At 41.7% G+C, this 23,569-nt stretch overlaps 1 protein-coding gene across 1 annotated transcript in view; it reads left to right on the plus strand.

Annotated features, from left to right (window-relative positions):
• Positions 1 to 23,569, plus strand: part of tenm3 (teneurin transmembrane protein 3) — a 712,909-nt gene that overhangs the window by 141,242 nt on the left and 548,098 nt on the right. Inside the window, exon 3 of the mRNA XM_052020035.1 lies at positions 22,363 to 22,438. The gene's annotated coding sequence lies outside the window, so the exon portion shown is untranslated. The remainder of the gene's footprint in view (positions 1 to 22,362; positions 22,439 to 23,569) is intronic.

Genomic DNA, 23,569 nt, shown 5'->3' on the forward strand with positions numbered 1-23,569 from the left:
TGCAATAGCATCAGCAGCACCTCTGTTTGGACAACACAGAGAATATTTGGAAGATTTGCTTTCTATGGCTCATAGCTGGTGTAATGCTGTTTCTATCCACCTAGGCATTGGATAATTCCATCATCAACAGGTCTGAACCAATTTGTTTATAGTGATGGTGCACTGACGCACAGAAAAAATGCAACTTTCTCTATCTGATTAAAGATCATTGCTCCTTCCCTAAGTAACTGACATGACTTTTTTGTAGTAATAACGCAGGTAATCCTTTTAAATCTAGTTGTTTCAAAAGCTGCAAAACCCACAGCAATGTTTTTGAGTAGTTGAAAGAGAACTGAAGCTCAGTGGTGAAGTTATTTATTTCACACCATCTACTCTTACCCTCTATTTTTTTTGTGAGGAAGGAGGGAGAGAATTGAAGTCTCTGTTTGTGTTATTGGAAGAAATTGAAATGGAAGAGATGGGTATGGAGCTTGAAACACACAAAAAAAACGGGTTAGAGGTCTCTTTCTCCTGACATACTTCTGTCTGATTGTAGCCTGACAAGAGAACGGAATGCATCACTAAGTCGTTCCATGAAAGAGATATGGTCTGGGGAGAGGAACGTGACACTTTATAACATAGACTACATGCTGCAAGGGTCACATAACTAACCCACAAACCCACAGTGTGTCCATTTTTATGAAAACACATCACAAGAAAGACATATTGAATACTTAGAAGTATGACAGCAAATTACATTTAAATGATCCTATTTAAAACAGAAATCCTAAAAGTACAGGTTACCATTGTCTCTGATTCTTTTAGACAATTTATTAAGTGGAATTAATTATTTAAAATTTGCTATCGGCAGTAATTCTTTGGGATATTTTGGCAGGTCTTAATATATGGAGTGTTTCACACCTTGAAATCTATGCTAAAGAAAATTCTCCTGCTCTGTGAATGGTTCCTGCATTAGTTCTCATTCCACGATCTTTTCACCAACCTTCACACGTTTGCTGTCTCACCGAGAAGGCTTCTCTGTGCCTGGAGTCTGAGGTTATTTGTCAGCTGGTGGGAAGAAGTGTTAATTGCACAAAAGCTGCAGTATTTTCAAGAGGGTGGAAGCCCTTACCAACTGTACCACTGCAACTCACTGACACAATGCAAGTGCTGAAACCCAGAACTCTTTGTCCGGAACTAAGTTGAGAATGAGATGTCACATGTCATACGTGTCGTGACGGGATACAAGAAGCCATGAAAAATATAGATTTGATCATTTCACATAAACCAATTCTGCAAGCTGATTCCTTAATGATTTATTTTAAATTCTAATTGCTTGTAAGAAATTGTAATCCATTGTCTTTGGGAAAAAATGAACATAGAATCAGGAGGCTTTTTTAAAATATTTGATCACAAGACACTGTTAGCAAAGCCAGCATTTGTTTCATCCACCCAAAAGCCAAGTCCAAAGTCAATCACATTGGTGGGTCTGGAATCACACGTCATCCAGACAGGGTGGAGATGTAAGATTTCCTCCCCTGAAAGACACCAGATGTGCTCTAATAAAAATCCCATGGTTTTGTGTTCACTGTCACCGGTCCTATAGCTTTTTATTCCTGATTCATTTAATTACTTGAACTTAAATTCCCCAGCTGCCATGATGGGATTCAGACTCTTGTCACTGGATAAACTATGCTAATACAGATGGTGGACATGATAGTTTATGCTTGTTTATTTTCAGCCAGAGTGTCTGTTTCAGGAGTCTAATGTCAGCCATGTGAGCGACATGGTCCTCCTCACCAATGGGAGAGCAAAGCAACTGATGCACAATTGGGAAATTAAAATCTCTCCAGTACATGGCTGTTGTCACATAGAACAGAGCATGGATTGTATGGGAATCATAGTAACATACAGTTGTTATGTCCTATCAATCTCAGTATAACAACTCAATGCACCAGTATAAAGAAGGCATTTCAACAACACTCTCAGCTACTCCTCACAGAGTTGTCTGACTCGGCCATCTAACTGTAAAACGAACAGTTGTTTATCTTCATCTACATCGGCTGCACAAAAGGAAATGAAGTGCAGACTGTACATGTCAAATGCGGGTGTGGTGTTAAGTTGTTCTGATTAGACTTCTTTCTTGCTGATGTCACTGCAGTTGACTCTGAGCTAATATTGGCTGCAATCCTGGATACTGGAGCAGTGTACATGGACTGGGAGGCTGAGGGTGGGGGTGAGCACCAAGATAATTCAATTGATTTGGTCTGAGATGAGGGAATTTCCAAACACTTGCCTCCTACTAAGAGGCCAGTTGTCAGAAGTTTTTTTAAAAGCCTGCATTTAGCTTGAGAACTCACTTGGAAGATGTTTGCCATCTGACATTTTATGTTCTGTCATTTTCAACAGACAGTGATGTTACTGAGATAAAGAGTTTTCTGTTTTATATAGTTCCTGTAACTGCTTTTGTAATTTTAACCATTGGGGGTAAATGCTGTTTGAGAGGCTTGTTAGTATTGTTTACATCCCAACTTTCCTTATAGCAGCACTGTGTAATGAGTCAGACTAGCAGAAATACCCAGCCAATTCCCAGGGAATCATGCAACGTCTCAACTAAAATCTTAAATTCCCTTACTCTCCAAAATACTGAATGCATCTAGTTTTGTTCCCTTTTGAAACAGCTTCAGCATTCGTTTGACAGAAAACATACCAGCAACAGGAATTGTAGGTTTTTGCTGCATTGAGATTCTGAGGATGCAGTCCTTCAGTGCCTTCGAGCTAGATGTTACTGATCTGTGTTTTGAGGGCAGAATCAATTTGCACAAGTTCCATGACAAAGATCTCCTCCCCTTCCCTCAAGTCCTGCTCCCAGTTCCAGTTCCTCCCTCACTTACAGTAGCTCGAGGGTATCGAATGCTCCTGTATTCTGCGGTTGAGAATCCTCCCAATTGTTTGACAGGGCTGAGGAACCCAAGGGTTCACTTCAGTTGCACAGTGTAGAGGCAACACAGAAAGCGCTGGAGGAACTCAGCAGGTCAGGCAGCCGAGTCAACCATGGCACTGACCTGCTGAGTCGAGGCAGCTGACCTGCTGCTCCAGATTCCAGCATCCGCAGTCTCTTGTGTCTGCACAGTGCAGGAGTTGGGTGCATTAGTGGAAGAGGGGAGGACGGTGCCAGCATGACCTTGGCAGAATGGAGGTCTGAGGGAGGGGGTGGGAAAAAGATTACCAGCTTGAAATGAGGGAGAAGAGTGTCAGAGAGTAGTGGAAAACACTCCAGCATGCGCTGGTGTGCAAGGAAGCATTGCTGACTCAGTGCAGGAACAATGGAATAACACCAGCATGAGCTGAAGAGAGCAGCTTGGAGATCATGCCTCCATTCACTGGGAAGAGGGGAATGAAGTGGGACAGAGAGGTGTGCCAACTTTGATTCAGGACTGGAAGGAGAAAAATGTCAAAATCCTCTAATCCACTTCATACTTTAACAGATCTGTGGAAATTCAGTAACATTACACTTGGTGATGTAACATACACACTGTGGAATTTAATAGAATTTCTTATGGAACTATTCTCTTTTAAGAAGGTTGTCCTGCTGTCAATTCGTCTTTGAAAATTCAGCATCACAATGGTTTTGACGATCAGCACCATGAAAGGGGATATTCTGATATCCTGGGAGCCTGTAGCACCGCTCAATAGGATCCTAGCCAACTCGTGGCCTTATTCACATTCTCACCTGGTCCCCACATCTCTTCGTATCCCAACCTCTATGCACCTCAGTCTTAAATATACCTAACCAATGGGTTTTAGGGAAAATATATATCTTCAAACATATGTGACCTAAGTTAATAACTATGTAACAACCTCAAATGAAGGTGGAGGTGTTACTTATAAGAAGTGAACGGGAAAGGCATCTAGGAGGTTTTGCATCCACACAGACATCCAACTAGGGCAGGCAGATTATCGCTCCATTTAGTGTGCAGAATCTGCTTTGTACCAGCACTACCAGTTTTGATCTTTACATTCCAACTATTGCTCTGTCTTATCCAGACACAGCCAGGCACATCAGCCCTACTATCCCCTCCACCATATCCCCCAGGACCTGCGCTGCCTAAGGAACAAAAGAAAGATTGCTGGATTATTTCCATTCATTAATATTTTTGGAGCTTTCTAAAACTTGTTTAAAATTTGAATAACCTGCAGGTTATTGATGAATCTTCAGGTCAAAGCTTTTGCTGAAATATTGTTTTATAATTTCTGGAGTGGTATTTAGAACATAATACATTACAGCACAGTACAGGCCCTTCGGCCCATGATGTTGTGCTGACATTTTATCCTGCTCTAAGATTTATGTCACCCTTCCCTCCCACATAGGCCTCCACTTTTCTGATATTCATGTGGCTATCTAAATGTCCCTAATGTATCTGCCTCCACCACCTCTGCCGGCAGTGTGTTCCACGCACCCACCACTCTCTGTGTAAAAATCTTAACTCTGACATCCCCCCTATACATTCCTCCAATCACCTGAAAATTATGTCCCCTTGTGTTAGCCATTTTCACTCTGAGAAAAGTCTCTGTCCGCTCGATCTATGCCTCTTATCATCTTGTACACCTCTATCAAGTTACCTCTCATCCTCCTCCTCTCCAAAGAGTAAAGCCCTAGCTTGCTCAACCTATCCTCATAAGACATGCTCTCCAATTCAGGCAGCATCCTGGTAAATCTCCTTTGCACCCTATCTAAAGCTTCCACATCCTTCCTATAATGAGGCGACCAGAACTGAACACAATACTCCAAGTGTGGTCTAACCAGAGTTCTATGGAGTTGCAACATTATCTCGCAGCTCTTGAACTCAGGACCCCGACTAATGAAGGTACACCATACGCCTTCATAACAACCCTATTAACCTGTGCAGCAACCTTGTGGGATCTATGGACGTGGACCCCAAGATCCCTCTGTTCCTCTACACTGCTAAGAGTCCTGCCATTAACCTTGTATTCTGCCTCCAAATTCGATCTTCCGAAGTGTATCACTTCACACTTTTCCGGGTTGAACTCCATCTGCCACTTCTCAGCCCAGTTCTGCATCCTATCAATGTCCTGTTGTGACTGACAGCAACCTTCTACACTATCCACAACACCACCAACCTTTGTGTCATCTGCAAACTTACTAACCCACCCTTCCACAATCTCATCCAAGTTATTTATAAAAATCACAAACGGTCCCAGAACAGATCCCTGCAGAACACCACTGGTCACCAACCTCTGGGCAGAATACTCTTGATCTACCACCACCCTCTGTCTTCTGTGGGTGAACCAATTCTGAATCCAAACAGCCAAGTTTCCCTGGATCCCATGCCTCCTGACTTTCTGAATGAGTCTTCCATGAGGAACCTTTTCAAACGCTTTACTAAAATCCATATACACCACATCCACTGCTCTACCTTCATCAATATGCTTTGTCACATCATCAAAGAATTCAATCAGGCTCATGAGGCACAACCTGTCCCTCACAAAGCCATGCTGACTGTCCCTAATCTGCCTATGCTTCTCCAAATGCCCATAAATCCTGTCCCTAAGAATCTTCTCCAGGAATTTGCCCACCACTGAAGTAAGGCTCACTGGCCTGTAATTCCCAGGGTTATCCCTACTCCCTTTCTTGAACTAAGGAACAACGTTTGCTACCCTCCAATCATCTGGCACTACTCCTGTGGCCAGTGCGGACACAAAGATCATCACCAAGGGTGCAGCAATCTCTTCCCTCACTTCCCGTAATAACCTTGAATATATCCTGTCTGGCCCTGTGACTTATCTATCCTAATGTTTTTCGAAAGTTCCAGCACATCCTCTTTCCTCACATTGATATGCCCCAGCGTATCAGCCTGTTGTACGCTATCCTCACAAACGTCAAGGTCTCTCTCACTGGTGAATACTGTAGCACAGTATCCATTAAGGACCTCCCCTACCTCTTCTGACTCCAGGCACATGTTTCCCCTTTTATCCCTGATCAGTCCTACTGTCAGTCTAGTCATCCTCCTATTCTTCACATACATGTGGAACATCTTGGGGTTTCCCTTGATCCTACTCGCCGAAGCCTTCTCATGCCCCCTTCTAGCTCTCCTAAATCCATTCTTAAGCTCCCTCCTGGCTACCTTGTAACTCTCCAGAGCTCTGTCTGATCCATGCTTTCTAAACCTTAGGTAAGCTTCTTACTTCTACTTGAAAAGATATTCCATCTTGAGTGCACAAATGTCTGACTCTAAGGCACAACATATTTGCTGAAGCGGAGCTGATACTCCAGCTAAACCTATAGTTTTCAGTCACATTGTTAGCACTCCTTTGAGCTCCTAGGAGATGGGGAAGCAGGACTGAGAGAAGGGATCTTATTTGGGTGTTTACCTCTAGTCTTTAAGAAGCACTTCTTTTATTTGAACTTCAGAGAGGGCCAATACATGAGATATCTTTGCAGAAGTAGTTGTGATTGAAATCTGTCAACTGATGTGTCTGCTGTTACATGAACTAGAAACTCACTTGGACCAACTACAAAAATACTGTCAAGAGCAGTCAAAGGATGGGTTTCCTGTAGTGTCTCACCACCTGACAGCCAGAGGCTTTTCCACCATCTACAAGGAGCAAGTCAGGAGTGTGATAGAATATTCTCCACTCATCTGGATGAGTACTGCTCAACAACTCTCAAGAAGCTTGACACCATCCAAAGCAAAGCAGCCCACTTTATTGGCACCCTATCTACCACCCTGAACATTCATGCCCTCCGTCAATGGTGTACCATGGATCCAATATTTGCCATGCACAAAATGCATTGCTGTTATTTCCACTGGCTATTCCAATAGCTTCTCCAAAACCTGGACCCTGTACCAAGAATGATCTGAGCAGCAGGTGCATGGGAACACCACCAACTGCCTATTCCCCCCCAAGGCACATATGCCCTAGACCTGGAAATATATCATCAGTCCTTCATTGCCACTGGGTCTAAACCCTCAAACACCCTCTCCTACAGCACTGCGTGAGTATTTTAACCAGAGGAAGTACAGCGGTTCACACAAGTGGCTCCCCACCATCTTCTTGTGGGCAATACATATTGGCTTGCCATCAATGCTGACATCTCAAAACATGAATAAAGATTTAAAAATCACCGTCAGGGCATGTTAGCCTTGAATTGCAGCACTAAGACCTGCAACACGGTGAGGATGAGATAATTTAAATGAATTGTAAGCTGTGTACTAATTGTAAGAAATTGTTGTAGTGAGCAAGTATGAGCAAGGTGAGAAATATGTGTGGTGAGCAAGTAGTTGACGTTAACAATGCAGTTGTTAGGATATACTACTTGAAGCTGAATTTGCCCACCTTGACAACATTGTGCTTCATCCTGCACTACATTCATATTAAGAATATAGTAACATAGGAAATAGAAGTAGGAGAAGGCCTTTTAACCCCTCATGCTTGTCTTGCCCTTCAATGAGCATGGTTCATCTTTTATCTCAGCACCACTAACCTCATTTTCCTTAATACCTAAAAATCTATTGACTTCTCCATTGTCTAAAAGGCTTTATTGCTCAAGAACAATATTAAGGAGGAGAAGCATTTTTTTTAATGCAGAAAGTAGTCCTAATCTGGAAGGGTGGAAGAGCATGTTTCTCAAGAGGAAGATGATAGACTGTGCTGTGGGTAAGAGCAGGTGACTGGTACTGATGGGATTTCTCTACAAAGATGCAGCACAGACTTGACAGGCCAAATCGTTCCTTCTGCACTTTAATGATTTTACATTTGTAAATGTATTTGCTAATGAATTTCTTGTGCCTGTTGTACTTTTTGTGAAGGTCTTTAGAAGTAACAATTTCTCCTTTTATAAAATGAGATCATTAAACATAATATTCAGTCCACAATTCTATTAGTGACTATGCTTCACATGACTACTTCATGAAAGCCAAGAATGCTGCACATAAAAGGTCACTTACGGGCGGTATGTTAATAAGTCCTGGTAGTCTCTTGAATTCAAGCTTGTCACTGGGACAATTGCAAACTGAAGGTGTGGGACCAGTAATTGAAAAATATTTGCCACATCAACTGATAAATGGAGTGCTTGGTGTGTGTGTGTGTGTGTGTGTGTGTGTGTGTGTGTGTGTGTGTGTGTGTGTGTGTGTGTGTGTGTGTGTGTGTGTGTGTGTGTGTGTGTGTGTGTGTGTGTGTGTGTGTGTGTGTGTGTGTGTGTATAGTTCAGCCATATGTTCAAATCATTAAGTGCCTTAATATAAGAAAGCAGTGGCCCAAATTAAATGGTTCCACAGTTGACAATTATTTGGGATTCATGAGGAGTGTTCCCAAGGTCTAGGAAATCTGCAGGACCCCTTATTATGTTCTTATGAGCTTTGATTATATTTTATGGATGGAAAAATGTTTGAAAAAATACATCCTTAAATGACAATGGTATTGCAATAAATAAATTTATTTCTGTTGGTTGGGTTTTTTATTGAAAACACCTCTGAATGGGAAAGCATAAGGCTTACAGTATAATATGCAGAGTAGGTCACTTACTTCGATCCTTTGGTCAAGGAATGGTATGGGGATGGGGGGATCAAGTATCATTCCCTGAACTTGGAAAATTCACACAGGAGCAACTCAATTCTCAGCTTGTTAATTCCCTGTTTGCCTGCCAAAATGCACACAAGCTTTTTAACGTTTATTCTTAAGTTGTAGGTGATGCTGTCATTACCCATTCTGAGTTTCCCTGAGGTAATTAAGTGTCAAACACGTGGTGTGTGGAGCTGGAGTGATTTGTTGGCGTGGATAGAGGTGGTGGGACAGCTTTCCTTTCCTGAGGAATGTCAGGGATATAATGATTTTAAATTTAAAAAAATTAATGTTTCACAGAAGTATTGAATCATTTTGACATAGAAGGAGGTCATTCAGCCCATCGAAACCATTGCAGAGCAGTTTATTCAGTCCTGTTCCCCAACTTATTCCCTGTAACCCTTATTTTTCCCTCGTGCCCGTCCAATTCCCCTTTGAAAGCAATGATTTACTCTGCTTCTCCCACCTTTATTAGCAGTGAGTTTTTCTTAAAATAATCCCTGCCTAAATTTTTTTCCCCTCATGCGCTTTATCCTCCGTTTTAAGTCTGTGTCTTCTGTCCTTGAACCACTCACTGAGTGGAGCAGCTTCCCCCTGGTTGCCTTGTCGGAACCCATCACGGTCTTGTACACCTCTATCACACCTCCGCTCAATCTTCTTTGCTCCACAACCTGTATCACACCTCCGCTCAATCTGCTTAGCTCCACAAGGAACGACAGCAGTCTAATCTCATAGCTGAACTCCTTGAACAGTTTCTTGTGCAAGCCAACAATTTCATTGAATTAAGATTCACAATGTGGGACTGTGGAGTCACCTGTCTCTGGCTTGCTGGTCAAGAATGATCTTTATCCCTCTGTTGTACCTTTTCGTGGCTCTGAATCTTCAGTGGGACAGAACAGAGACATGTCAGATCACAGGTAAGTGCAATACTAAAGGGAAAGGAGTTTGGTAAAAGTAAAAAATATTGGCACTAGAGCTTCAGTGTCATCCTACAAGGGTGGAATCAAAGTGTCTAGTAGTCCATAAAGAGTGAAGCAGCTTTTCCTGTTACCATAGCAATAGCATTGATTCAGGGGAATGAAAGATAATTGCAGAGATGTGAATCAAACTTCATATCCTTTTCTTAACATAAATCTTATATTTTTATGGCACTGCTCTCTTTGGTCCTGATATGAAACCTAAAGATAGGTAGTTGTCACTGTACAACAACAACAAATACAATTCTAGTAAAACTCCGTTAATCCATATGCTCAGGACTTTGGTTGTGCCAGATTAGTAGATTTTCCGGACTATCGGATATTATTCTAAGTTTAAAGGGAGCACGAGAAACAAGGCACTGCTAAGTTTCAAGAGGGCAGTGGAAACAACCAGATAGGTTTCAAGCAACCAACAGAACCATGGGGGTTTAAAGGGAACTTGGGAAATGAGGGCTCTGTTTAGTTTCAAGGGAGCAAGAGAAACAGAACCTGGAGGGTTTTCAGGGGAGCGCAGCCAACAGCATTGGGTGAGCTTAAAAGGAGCGTGATGAGTGGATGGGGAGAACAGGAACTGGGGCTTAGGTGAGTAGATGGCGAATAGCAAAAATCACATAGTGAGCCAGATGTTGAACTATCAGGCTTTCTAAATAGTCAGAGAGCTGATTATTGGAATTTTACTGTGTGTAGAAATATGAACATAGTGGCTGGCCCCAAGAAATATCATCAGACAAACTAATTAACGCCGGGCCAAAGGAGATTTTGGCAACACATTCCATGTTCTCAGGAAGTTATTGGGCTGGAGAAGTTGGGTGGTGTGAGGGAGGGATTTTGAGTTCTAAGTTGAGAATTTTATGCTAAAGTAACTCCTGGACCAGAAACCAATGTATTGACCACAGTGGATTTGCAATATTTGCCTCCACCTGAATAATTAGAAGTAACAACTTTGTTGACATCCTAGGTGCAAGATTTGTTTGCTATGAGTGCTAAATTATTTCCAAAACAATGCACAATATGCACATGCACAGTTAACACATAAGTTGCATCAGGTGCTATGCTAGTGAAGGCATGAGTTCTCGTACAGCTAACAGCCACCTGAAGTAAGGAGAGTTGGAGGTGTGTGAGAAATGTCAGTGTTCAATGTTGATGCGATGCCAGTATAGTTGATCAAGTGTGAAAGTCTCTGTGGGAAAGATCAGAAAAATGTTAGATTAGGCAAACGGATTAAAAAAGGGAAAGGAATCTTGTAACAGTAAAACTATTGGTGCTTAGAGTCCAATGCCATCCTAAAGGGATGGAATAAAAGCAGATATTGGAGCTCCATAGGTCCACACACTACCCTTTCTTCACCCCGAAGAGCTGGTTGTGCACTCACCAATGGCTACTCCAGTTATGGTGAGCACTATAGACTTCATTAAGACATTGAAATATAGCGGTACCTACCTGCAATCCTCTGTAGCCTTTGCTTATGTGAGTCATGGAGTCATAGACTTGTACAGCAGCGAAATGGGCCCTTCAGCCCATCATGTTCGTGCCGACCTTTTTTGCCCAATTGCCCACATTAAGACCTTATTCTTCTATGCCTGACCTATCTATTTAAGTGTCTGTCTAAATAAACATAGTAATTATATTTTAGTGCAAAACATGTTGGAGAATATCACATCATGTGCTTAGTTGATGTCATAGTTATCTTTCAAATTTACTTTTGATGTAGGAGGGAATGATTTGGCACCTTGCAGCCTTCAGACTCAATGACATTCTCCAGCTTTAGGAGCTCACTGAGTATTGGAATTGATTTTTTTTGCTTGTCATCATTTTGTCTCAGCTTTTCTATTTGTATAGTCTCGCCAGCTGGACATGTCCGACAGCCTTGTAATAAGCAACACATAACACAGACATGGAAGCGTAATGTACTTTGAACTGCCGCATTAAATCATTTGGTCTCACCCTACCAGAGGTATTCCCTTTGTTCTACGCATCCCTCCCCTTCCTCCTCTGCTCCTGAAAACTAATTTCTTTTCTCTCATTCCCAGTCTTGAACCTGAAGCATTAACTCTTTCTCTTTCTGTCGATGCTGCCTGCTGAGTATTTCCAACATTTTCTATTTTTATCTTCAGTTACGTCAGTTATATTTTGTATGAAGGTTGATTTTCATACAGTTGTCAAGGGTAAGATGCCAAATTCCACTGAACAAATAGATGAATCAGTCTACTAATCCATAAGTTTGCAACAACATTTTGGCAATTTATATCAGTTGAATTTCAGATAATGATTCTGCTGTTTCAATTTACACCACTTCTTCACTGATTTCTTTTCTTTCTTATCCTGTTATGACCCACTTATGCCTTCAACCATTAAACCCTAAGTCATTTAGTCTTCCGTGTCTTTCACTCTACCACAGTCCTTCCCTTTTGCTCTTTCCTCACCTCCCTCTTTAAACTTGTATCTCTCACACTTTTCAGTTCATGAAATGTCATCAACCTGAAACATTCCCTCTCCGCGGAATCTGTCTGATCTGCTGAGTGTCTGCAACATCTTCTCTGCTTTTATTGAAATAAATTTGATTATGTTTGTAGTTTTCTCTACAGAATGGTTGATGACAATGATTATTGTGACATTTTGACACATCCCATTGCTACCTTTTATGCCTTTAAAACCTCCAAAAGTCCCCAAGGGTCTTGGTGGCAAATCAATGTTAAATGTTTCCTGACTATTCTCCCTCTGTGGATTGCAAGCTAATTCAGACATAACTTATTGCTGTGGTATGTTACTTGGCTCCTGTAAAATCCTGCAGGCACTTGTTAACAATGGAAGTTATTCAGCTAAGTACAACACCAATTACTTTCATGCTCTCAACATTAAAAAAAATTACAGCAGGTATTTGGCATTGTTCGCAGTCTAACATTAGAGAAAGAATTGTCATTGTGTTGGATTATAAAGGAAAGTATTGAAAGACGCATGTGAACATAAACCAAGAAATAACAATGTTGGATCACAATCATGGACTCAGACATACCACACCTTCAGGATGTGGTATCTGTTTTGTCTTCACTACCTCTTGCTGCAGGATATACATTTAAGGAACCTGCATGTAAGAACTTTCATTATTTCAAGTCTAGTCACTTGCCAAAGGATGTACAGACCACATTAAAGGGTTGATGTGTCATTCAAGATGGTCAAGAGTTAATTATACCTGCACCAAGTACACTTTACTGAAGTGCTTTTGGGATGTAGCATTTGAAAATACAAGGTCTAATTTAATCTTTTTGCTGTGCCCTAATGCTTGTGTTGTACACTGTGCCTCCAGGCTTTATAAAGCTGATTATGAAAGCATGCTTTTAATCTTGAGACACATTTATTTTTCATGTTTCTGTAATTGGGGATCACAAGAAACTTACATTCATGAGCCAGGACCCCACACTTACATCTTTGAGCTTTATTTCCTTTCCTTCACAGAGAACAGATAAAGTTGTCAGTGTCTGAGTTCTTCGTGCTCCTCCAAGTCCTGCCTCTCATGCAATCCCAATTTTCTACTCTGCACCACCAGCAGACATGCCTTCAGCTGGCAAGTTCCTGAGGTCTGCAGTCCTCTCCATGGAGCTCTGAACTTTTCCTCCATTGAGTTGCACCTTGAAACACAACGCAAGAACTGAGAAATTAGGAGCCACTGGACCCTCAAGCCTGCCCCATGGTGTTTAAAGATGAGGTAGATATTTTAGAATTGAGGGCTATGTGGAACCGGCAGACAAGACCACTTGAGGCTTGGTGAAGATCAGCCATGGTTATTTTTAATGGCTAATCTTCATCAGGCCTCAATTCCTTTTGTCTGCCGGTTCCACATGGCCCTCAATTCTAAAATATCTACCTCATCCTTAAATACCTCTAGTGATCTAGCGTCCACAAGCCTCAGCGGCAGAGAATCCCAGAGATTCACTCCTCTCAATAAAAGGATATTTCTGTGCACCTCCACTTTAAATGACCGTCCCTTACCTTGTAACTATGCCCTCTTGTTCATGACTCTTCCATGATTGGAAACATCTTAACGTCTACCCTGTCATGCTCCTTTAGGATCTTATGTGGTTTAATAAGATCACCCATCTCTCTTTTAAGAATGAAGGTCTAAAATCTGCCTCTTTGACCAAGCTTTTGGTTAGTTGGCAATTTATCTACATGGCTCCATGTCAAATGTTGTTTGGAAACATCCTATGGAATGTTTTACTCTGCACATGCAAATGTAAGCATCACCAACGTAGGTAAGACTTGGAAGGAGGTTCTGTTGAAAGGTTGTAAGGAGCTCAGGGTAAAATTGAAAAAAACCAAACCACAAATGTGATAATCTCTAGATTATTACCTGAACCACATGTAAATTAGCAAAGGGTAAATAGTATGAGAGCAGTAAATGTGTGGGTCAAAGGGAAATCACGTTTTGCAATTTTGCTTGAATTCTTCGAGGGATTGCCAAGGAGAGTCAATAGAGGGGAACCCGTAGATGTAGTGTATTTAGATTTCTAGAAAGGCATTTGACAAGTTGCCAACTAAGAGGCTTGTGCAAAAAAGAGTCCAAGGTATTGATGTCTGTTAGTATGGATTGAAAATGGGCTGCACAGAGAGAACAGAGATTTGGAATAAGTGGTTCATTTTTAGGCTTGAGGGATGTAACTGGTGAGTACCCCCAGGGATTGGTTCTTGGCCCTCAGTTGGTTTGTGTTTACATTAATGACTTGGGGGAGGGAATGAAATGAAAGTTTCCTAAGTTTGATGATGATACAGAAATAGGTGGAAGGACATGTTGTGATGACGACATTGAGAGTTGATCAATGAGATATAGATAGATTGGATGACTGGGCAAAAACCTGGCAAGTGGAGTTTAATGTGGGGAAGTAAGAGGTCACTCATTCGGGTAAGAGAAATCAAAAGGCAGATTATTATCTAAATGGGGAGAGACTGCAAATGAGTGAAGTTCAGAGTGATCTTGGTGTTCTAATGCATGAATCACTGAAAGTTAGTCCACAGGTCCAACATGTTGTTAAGAAGGCATGTTGGCCTTTATTGCAAAGGGTTGGAGTTTAAGAATAGAGAGGTTTTGTTAGTCGTACAGAGTGTTGTTGAGGCCACATCTGGAATACTGTTCTCCGCACAGTTTTGACCTTTTCTAAAAAGGATACGCAGTACAGGAGAGAGTTCAAAGGAGATTCATCAGAGATAAACTGGTTGTCCTATTAAGAGAAGCTAGGCAGTTGGGGCGTAAATTCTTTGCAATTTAGAAGAATGAGGGGTGACTTCATTCAAACATATAAGGAGCCTTGATAGGGTAGGTGTTGAGATTTTTCACGAGCAGGAGAGTCACAAACAAGGGAACATAGCTGCCAAATAAAGGGCTGGTCATTTAAAACTGAGGTGCCTAGAAATTTCTTCTATCAGAGGCTGGTGAATCTCTGAAATTCTCTGCCCCCGAGGGTGGTGGAGACCAGATCATTGGATATATTTAAGGTGGAGATAGATAAATATCGAGGAATTATGGGGAAATGGCACAGAAGACGAGTTGATGCTAGTATAGATCAGCCATGATGATATTGAATGGCGGGACAGGCTTGAGGGGACTGGTGGCCTACTCCTGCTCCCATTTTCTTGTGTTCCTATGTGTTAAAAGCACTACAAAGGCAGCTTATTGCTTTTGTGTCAAGGAATATGATGACTTATGCTGCTCAGTTTGGCTGGTGGAAAGAGATCAATACTAACTGACAAAGCAGCAAGGAAAGCTAAAGCAAAATCATGCAGATGCTAGATAGCAGAAACAAAAACAGAAAATGTGGGAAAATGCTCAGTGGACAGGCAGCAGCTACACAGAATGAAACAATGTATGTCTTGGGGCTGAGGACCATTCATTGGAACACACACAAAAACAATGACCGAGGTGGCAAAAGAAGTGAAACAAAATAAGAGAGTGCATGAAATAATGGCAGATCAAATAAAAAGATTTTTAAAAAATAGTTATAAAATCAGTGGTTTTGAAACAAAGTTACTGCTGTAATGTAAGGAATGCATTACCCAATGTGCACACAGCAAACTCCAAAAACTAGCAATATAATGATGATGAGGCAATCTGTTCGAAGTGACATTGTTTGAGGGATAAGTAATTGGTTTATTATTGTCACATGTACCGAGAATAAAATGAAAAACTTTGTTTTGCATGCCATCCAGACAGATCATTCCATACATAAATACATTGAGATAGTACAAAAGGGAAAACAATAACAGAATGCAGAATATCACAGACAAAGTGCAGTGCAGGTGGACAATAAGGTGCAAGGGCCACAATGAGGTAGATTGAGAGATCAAGATTTCATCTTTATCGTTCATTCAAGAGGTTCATTCAAGAGTCTTATAACAGCGGGATAGAAACTGTCCTTGGTATTGGTGCTGGCACTGGGGAAGACTCCCGAAATAATGCCTTGGGATCTTCTAGAGCCACCAAAGAGGGCAGACGGTGTGTTAGTTTAACTTTTCCTCTGAAAGGCAGCAGCTCTGATTGTACTGAAGTGAGAAAAATGAAAAGTGACCTCATTGTCTTTGACTTTGTGTTCAGCATGTCCACTTAGTGCAGATGTTGAAATAAATGGCTTGAAATTTCACTTTGATTCATTACTTGGCCCCACTGAGATATTTTGAATGTATATTAAACCAGAGAACAAATTGTCCCACTCTGTGCTGCCAGCAGTATCCTGATGATAAAGATAGTGCTTTCACACAGCAGCATCCATTACCCATCCTTACATTCTATTCTAACCGAGTCCCATTGGATAAGTAAGATCAGTGACTATACATCTATATTGCTAATAGTGTGGAATAACTTAATATTCAAGAAATACAATCCTTTTGTCGAAGTGTAGTGACCAGTTTTGGATACCATAAGCAAATAGCAGCAGACGTAAACTCGTGAAGGGGAACTTGTATTTAGATAAATTTGTTCACAGATTTGCATTATCACATTATTGCCAATGAATTACTTTTGGAAATGTAGTCATTATTGTTATGCAGCTAAATACAGTAGCCAATTTACATATATATTCATGAAATAAATGTTGTTTCTTCTCCTCCACTCCTCTGTTTTATTTCAAATTTTTTCCAGTTCTTACAAAAAGTCATCAGTCTGAAACATTAATTGAGTTCCTCTCACCACTGTTGGTGCCTGAACTGCTGAGTATTTCCAAAATCCTGTTTTATTTGTGTTTTAAATATTGGTTGAAGGTTTTAATGTTGGCCAGGACTTCTGTTCTTCTTCAAACATTGCCTTCAGATTTTTACCATCCACCTGAAGAGGTGGATGAATGGCAGCTTAAGCAAAAGACGGTGATTTAAATAGTCAAAGAGTCACAGAGTTGTCCAGCATAGAAATGGGCCCTTTGGCCCACTGCTTCCATGCCAGCCCTTGTGCCCATCTACACTCATCCCATTAGCCTGCACTGGGTCCATATCCTTCTGTGCCTTGTCTATTTAAGTGCCTGTTTAAATGTCTCTTCGACATAGTGATCGTATCTGACTCCATTGCCCCCTTTGGCAGCGACTTCCAGATGTTAACCGCTCTGTGTAAAAACTTTCACATCACATCTCCTCCAAAGCTCATTCCTCTCACTTTCAGCCTCTTCCCTCTGGTTTTTGTTACCACTACCACAGGAAAAAGATTCTGACTATCTACCTTATTTGTGCCTTTTATAATTTTATGTATCACTATCAGGTATTGGTATTGGTTTATTATTGTCACTTGCACCGAGGTACAGTGAAAAACTTGTCTTGCATACCGATGGTACAAGTCAATTCATTACACAGTGCAGTTACATTGAGTTAGTACAGAGTGCATTGAGGTAGTACAGGTAAAAACAATAACAGTACAGAGTAAAGTGTCACAGCTACAGAGAAAGTGCAGTGTGGGTAGACAATAAGGTGCAAGGTCACAAGGTGGTTCGTGAGGTCAGAGTCCATCTCATCATATAAGGGAACCATTCAATGGTCTTATCACAGTGGGATAGAAGCTGTCCTTAAGCCTGGTGGTACGTGCCCTCAGTCCCCTGTATCTTCTACCTGATGGAAGAGGAGAGAAGAGAGAATGACCTGGGTTGGTGGGGTCTTTGATTATGCTGGCTGCTTCGGCAAGGCAGTGAGAGGTAAAGACCGAGTCCATGGAGGGGAGGCTGGTTTCCGTGACGCCCTGGGCTGTGTCCACAACTCTCTGCAGTTCCTTGCGGTCCTGGGCAGAGCAGTTGCTGTACCAAGCCATGATGCATCCAGATAGGATGCTTTCTATGGTGCATCAATAGAAGTTGGTGAGTGTCAAAGTCGGTGAGCGTCTTTAGCCTCCTGAGGAAGTAGAGGGTTATCTCTCAGCCTCCTTCGCTCCAGGGAAAACAAACCCAGCCTATCCAATCTCTCTCCATAACTGAAGTCCAGACAACATCCTGGTCAATCTCCTCTGCACCCTCTCCAGCACAACCACATTGATCAGTGCTGCACACAATACTCCAAGTGCAGTCTAACCAGTGTCTGGTAAAGTTGCAACATTATGTCCCAACACTTATATTCTATAGCCCTACCTATGAAGTCAAACATGCCATATGCCTTCTTCACCACCCTGTCTACCTGTGTTGCCACTTTCAGGGAACCATGGACTTGAACCCCAGGGTCTCTCTGTATGCATCCTAACCCTATTTGACTTCACGAAATGCATCGCTTTGCACCTGTTGGGATTTAATTCCATCTGCAAACGTTCTGCCCAACTTTGCATCTGATCTACATCCTGCTATAACCTTAGATACCCTCCTCAATATCCACAACATCATTAACTTTTGTGTCATCTGCAAAACTTACAAATCATACCTCATACATTCACATCCAAATCAGTCACATATATCACAAACAACAAAGGTCCTTGCACCAATCCCTTCAGTACACCACTGGTCACTGCCTTCTAACCTGTAAAGCATCCTTTCACCACTACCTACTGCCTCCTATCACTAAGCTAATTTTGGATCCAATTATCCAACTCACCTTGCACCTCATGTGCCTTAACCTTCTGGACCAGTCTACCATGCAGGAGTTTATTAAATTTCCTTACTAAAGTCCATATAGACAATAACTACCACCTTGCTTTCATCAGTTTTCTTAGTTACCTCCTCAAAGCCCTCAATCAAATTAGTGAGGCAGGATTTTCCCCACAAAAAGCCATGCTGACTATCCCTCATCAGCTGCTGCCTTTCTGAATGTACATAAATCCTAGCCCTTAGGATTTCTTTGAATAATATCCTTGCCACTGAATTCAGGCTCACCGACCTGTAGTTACATGGCTCATCCCTTCTGCCTCTCTTGAATAAAGGAACAACATCAGTTATCCTCCAGTCTCTGGCACCTCACCTGTGGCAAACGAAGATGCAAATATCTCTGTCTGGCTCACAGCTATCTCCTCCCTTCCTTCCTATAGCAACCTGGGATAGATCTCATCCAGCCCTTGGGATTTCTCAACCGTTGTGTTTCCCATGACATCTAACAACTGCTCCTCAACACTGAACTATTCCAGATTATCCTTGTACTCCTCGCTGAATTCACTATCTTCCTTGTCCTTCTCCTTGGTGAATACAAGTGAGAAGTATTCATTTAGGACCTCACCCACATTGCCAGACCTCACACATGGATTATCCCTTTAGTCCCTAAGGAGACTCACTCTTTCTTTGACCACCTTGTTCCTCGATATATTATGTCTTGGGATTCTCCTTAATCTTACCTGCCAAGGATATTTCATGGCTTCTTTTTGCCCTCCTAATTTCTTAAGTTCTCATCAAAACACTCTATTACTCAAGAGAGTCCTTTGATCCCAGTTTCCTAAACCTGCCATATGTTTCCTTTTTTCCTGATCAAACCTTCAATATCGTTTGTCATCCAAGGTTCCCTAATCTTGCCATCTTTGCCTTTTACCCTTATTGGAACATGCTGACCCCGAACTCTTTACTAACTCTTTTTAAAAGACTCCCATTTATCAGCTGTCATTTTACCCACAAGCATCTGCTCCCAATCTACTCCCACCAGGTCCTTTCTTATACCTTTGAAATCAGCCTTCCCCCAACTCAAGACCTTAACTTGAAGACCAGCCTTATCTCTTTCCATAACTACGTGGAAACTTACAGAATTATGGTCACTATTCCCAAAGTGTTTCCCGCACCAACACTTCCACTACCTCCCAGTTTAATTTTCCGAAGATAGAGTCAAATGCAGCCCTGCTCTGCATATCCACGGCACTCACAGCGAATTGTTAGCCTAAGTTATATGCTCGAAGTGCTGGCGCATGGCAGCTTGAACCCATGTTCATCTGTTTCAGGAGTGAGAATGCTACCACTGAGCCAAGCTGGTACATGAGCTCATTGCGAGTTAGGTGGAGTTGGTGTTTTACCTGGCACCTGAATCTTGAGCTCCATGGTTTTATGCCACAATGATCAGAAATAAAAAGACGTGGGTTGATTATGAATGAAAGGCAGGGTGCTTGTTCTTAACCTTGCCTACTGGAATAGCAGTAAGAATTCCTGAGCCTGGAACAACACAGATTATCGTGCCTACAATTGTTTAGGTTCATGTATCAGAAAGTTAATTTTTGGCTGTACTCTGAGATCAGAATACCAAATGGATGCTGCAGCTATGATGTCTGGCCGAAATCAGTGCAATATAAGGGGAGGCAAGGCATCTGTGTCTTTTCAGTGAGCTTTGGGAGATTGGGGAATTGCTCCAGTTTCTCATGCTCAGAGACGGTACATTTCATTTCTCAATATAATGGCCAATCCTTGGAATAGGAATGAATCCTTAGGGTATGGTGATGTATTTGGATTTGCACTGCAAGAGATTGTTAAACCAGCACAGCCGACCACCTGCAGACAGTGGAGTGATTTCATTTTCCCTCTTCAGTTGTGACGTGCCCAGCTAGAGCATGTCTGTCATGTAAAAGAACATCCCATGGATTGATCAGTGGAAAATTCAAAGCCCAATTTTTCACAGCAGGGTCCATGAGGATCATAGTGTGTGCTTTTAGTTTAAAGAGGAACGGTGCATCTGTTGGTAAAGTGGCTGTCTCTTGACCGCTCTCTGCCCAGCCGCATGAACAATATTTTTCAGTTGTGCTGTTTCTCTTCAAGCAGCAAGAATGAAAGACCAGAGCTTGCAGTCCCCTTTGCAACACACAAAAAAAACGATGGAAATAATCAGCAGGTCAAGTAGAAAAGGTTGCTAACCTTTCATCCCAGTTTTGTTAGCAATGTGCTAGTTTCATAGCAGGTCAGCCTTCCATCCTGAAGGAATCTAGCAAGGGTGCTTGTAAGACAAGTTCTGTGATGTAACTCATGCATGCTGCTATCTTCCTTGCAACCACATACTAGAAGTGTTCAGTTACTTGGTACCAATCATTTTTTTTTTCATTTTGTAGGATCTGGGCATTGCCGGCAGGGTCGGCATTTGTTCCCCTTCCCTAATTATCTTTGGAAATGAGGTGGCGAGTCGGTTTCCTGAACCACTTCTGGTGATGGTCTCCCACAGTAATGTTGAGTAGGGAATTCCAGGATCCAGACCCAGTGATGATAAAGGAACAAAGATATATTTCCAAGTCAGGAGGGAGGGAAACGTGTAGGTGATGGTGTTCCCATGCATCTGTTGACTTTGTCCTTCTTCTTGGTAAAGATTGCAGGTTTGAAAGTGGCCCCACAAGTTAATAGGGTGGTACAGAGGGCATATGGCATGCTTGCCTTTATTAGTTGAGGCACTAAGTTCAATAGTCAGGAAGTTATGTTGCAGCTTTATAAAACTCTGGTTTGGCCCCATTTGGAGTAATGCATTCACTTCTGGTCGCCCCATTATAGGACGGATGTGGAGGCTTTGGAGAGGGTGCAGAAGAGGTTTACTAGGATGCTGCCTGGATTAGAGGGCATGTGCTATAAGGTTAGGATCGACCAACTAGGGTTGTTTTCTCTGGAGCGGCAGAGGCTGAGAGGAGACCTGATGGAAGTTTATAAAATTATGAGAAGCATAGATAAGGTAGACAGCCGGTACCTTTTTCTCAGGGTCAAAATGTCTAATACTAGAGGGCATGCATTTAAGGTGAGAGGGGGAAAGTTCAAAGGAGATGTGCGGGGCCATTTTTTTTTACAGAGACTGATGGGTGCCTGGAATGCACTGCCAGGAGTGGTAGTGGAAACAGATATGATAGAGGCTCTTAGATCATTAGATAGATACATGAATATGCAGAGGATGGAGGGATATGGACCCATGTGCAGGCAGAAGGGATTAATGTAATTAGGCATCATTATCCTAATTAGTTCGACACAACACCATGGGCCAAAGGGCCTGTTCCTGTGCTGTATTGTTCCATGTTCTATGTTTAGAAGGTACTGTTGGAATAGCCAGGGTAACTGCAGTACATTTTGCGTATGGTACTCACTACATCTACAGTGTGTTGGCGGGAGAGGAAGTGAATTTTTAGGATGGTGGATCAGGTGCTAATCTGAGTATTGTCGAGCTGTTTGAGTGTTGTTAGAGGTGCAGTCACACAAGTGGACAGTGACTTGTGCCTGAAAATGGCATGAAGTTTCCAACTAAGTGTTATTATATCATGTTAAAAAGCATTGCAATCCAAATACTACTGTCCTGCAGAGGTGGAATATGTTCAGCTGAAGATATCACTTTTAAAGATATCTTTCTCATAGGTCCTACAGTTTTGTGGAGTTCTGTGACTTGAATAGAGGGCATTGTATTTGAGATGAGAAGTGATCAAACAGTTAATGTCCTTTCCTTTGCATTGCAGGTTCTATTGACTTTCCTGATGCTGGTAACAGCAGAATGAAGATAACTTTTATTCACAAGTTTCAGACAGAAAACAGGTAGGAATCTTGTGTGTACTGAATTTGGGCAATTTGAGGCCTTTCACTTTCCTGATTTAGAACTCAGCATTTTCATTATATTAGAAGACTTTGATCAGAGTCAGTGAGAAACTGGAAACAATGGAAGAACAGAAAGTTTTATGATCCCATTTACAGATCAAGAGGGATGTAGGTCGGTTACACGAGTAGCAAAAATATGGCAAGTGGAGTATAATGTAGGAAAATGTGGAATTGTCTATCTTGGCCAGAAAACTAAAAATAGTATATATATTTAATCTAAATAGCAATAGATTGCAGAGCCCTGAGAGGCAGATGAATCTGCAAGTACTTAGAAAGCACACAGAATATTGTAGTTTATTGGAAAAGAAAGTGAATACAAAAATAGAGAGGTTATGCTTTAGTTACAAAGGGGATTGGTGATACTACACTTTTTAGAATACTCTGAACTGTATGGATCTGGCAGCATTGGAAACAGTTCAGAGAAAGTTTACTAGACTGATACCTGGAATGGGTAGATTGCCTTATTTGACAGGTTCAACAGGCTAGGATTTTAACTGCTGGAACTTAGGAGTGAGGGACAACTCGACTGAAACACATAAGATCTTGAGGGATCTTGACTGGTGAGTGATCCCCATTGAAACTGATATTTCCTCTTATGGTATTGGTATTAGTATATTTTTACTAGAGATCACTGATTAAAATTAAGGGGTCACCCATTTGTGGCAGAAATGAGGTGAATTTCTTTCTGTAAGAGGATCACAAGTCCTTCAAGCTCTTCCTTAATGGGCAGCAGAAACAGAGTCTTTGTGTATTTCTAAGAGAAAGGTAGATAGGTACTTGAAAAGCAAGAGGGAAATGTTATCACAGTGTAGACAGGGATGTGGAGTTGAGGTTACAATCATCAGCAAGATTGTATTTTTGACAGAGTGTGAGGAGTCTACTGGCATTTTCCTGTTCCTAATTAATTTGTGCATACGTATAATTAAAACTTAGTGGACGGGAACATAAAATAACCAAAGTGGTGACTGGAAATGTAGTCTTATTTCAAGAGGGGAGGGAGGCACTTTGCCTTGAAATACATGCCTGGTTGACAGCTCTGATTTGGCTGTGGCTGTGCTTCTGGAAGTCAGT

Source organism: Pristis pectinata, chromosome 7 (genome assembly GCF_009764475.1).
Source record: "Pristis pectinata isolate sPriPec2 chromosome 7, sPriPec2.1.pri, whole genome shotgun sequence".
NCBI lineage: Eukaryota > Metazoa > Chordata > Chondrichthyes > Rhinopristiformes > Pristidae > Pristis > Pristis pectinata.